This window comes from Rhipicephalus microplus, chromosome 3, assembly GCF_043290135.1.
Source record: "Rhipicephalus microplus isolate Deutch F79 chromosome 3, USDA_Rmic, whole genome shotgun sequence".
Lineage (NCBI taxonomy): Eukaryota > Metazoa > Arthropoda > Arachnida > Ixodida > Ixodidae > Rhipicephalus > Rhipicephalus microplus.
The window spans coordinates 237,509,994-237,511,149 of NC_134702.1; the positions used below are offsets into that span (position 1 = coordinate 237,509,994).

Sequence of the window (1,156 nt, forward strand, 5' to 3'; positions counted from 1 at the left end):
ATTCGATGCTTCTTCTTCTTTTTTTTTCTATAGGGAGAGGGTAATGCCACGCTGTGTTGCTGGCAGAAGACGAGAGCGAAGAAGTGAATGGCAGCTGTGGCTGAGTAAACAGTCCTCTACTTCGAGTTCCTGCCTATAGTTTCCTCTCGCGACAATATATATATATATATATATATATATATATATATATAAGGGAAAGAAGTGTATACCTAAGGGCTCGTTTTTCCGTGTTTTAACACAATATTAATGAGATATAACAGACAGTAATACCAAGGAATGTACAGGGGAAGTTATTAAAACCAATGGAATGTAAATAAGAAGAAAGAAAAGTGGATGAAAAAATTACTAACTGTGAGCAGGAATCGAACCTACGACCTTCGAATTACGCGTTCGATGCTCTAACCACTGAGCTATCACAGCGGCCCTCCCTCCCTCCACTTTTTGGGGTTTATCTGTGAATTTAGAAGTAGGAGCGACAGTCAGCGCCATCTATAAGCCAAACAACGAGTGTGAAAACACTCTTATGCGCATGTTTGGCGTCACGTAGCACGTGAAATTATTATGAGCGGGCAGCTGATTAATTGTCCCTCTTATACAACCTAAACACGCCAAGTCTGCCAGTACGAGACCCTCGTTCAATGAAATAAGGGAAAGAAGTGTATACCTAAGGGCTCGTTTTTCCGTGTTTTAACACAATATTAATGAGATATAACAGACAGTAATGCCAAGGAATGTACAGGGGAAGTTATTAAAACCAATGGAATGTAAATAAGAAGAAAGAAAGAAAAGTGGATGAAAAAATTACCAACTGTGAGCAGGAATCGAACCTACGACCTTCGAATTACGCGTTCGATGCTCTAACCACTGAGCTATCACAGCGGCCCTCCCTCCATGCACTTTTTGACTTTTTGGGGTTTATCTGTGAATTTAGAAGTAGGAGCGACAGTCAGCGCCATCTATATATATATATATATATATATATATTGTAACAAGTGATTGTGTTTATTTACATATGAGGTGGAATGGCGTTGGGAAAGGGCAGCGTACTTCTGAGACAGGCCTAGTACGCTTCACCCAACCACACAGTCCAAACGCCGCTCCACTACTCTTCTTCTTCTTCCGCACCCCGTACGCTCACGCATATTCCTTGCATTTC

General features: G+C 41.2%; 2 non-coding genes across 2 annotated transcripts; both read right to left on the bottom strand.

The window, feature by feature from the left end:
• Nucleotides 1-347: 347 nt before the first annotated feature.
• On the bottom strand, nucleotides 348-420 carry TRNAT-CGU (transfer RNA threonine (anticodon CGU)). The gene has a single exon. It is a non-coding gene; the product is annotated as a tRNA-Thr (tRNA).
• A 386-nt stretch (nucleotides 421-806) lies between these two features.
• TRNAT-CGU (transfer RNA threonine (anticodon CGU)) lies at nucleotides 807-879 on the bottom strand. Its single transcript has one exon. It is a non-coding gene; the product is annotated as a tRNA-Thr (tRNA).
• Between the last annotated feature and the right edge of the window lie 277 nt (nucleotides 880-1,156).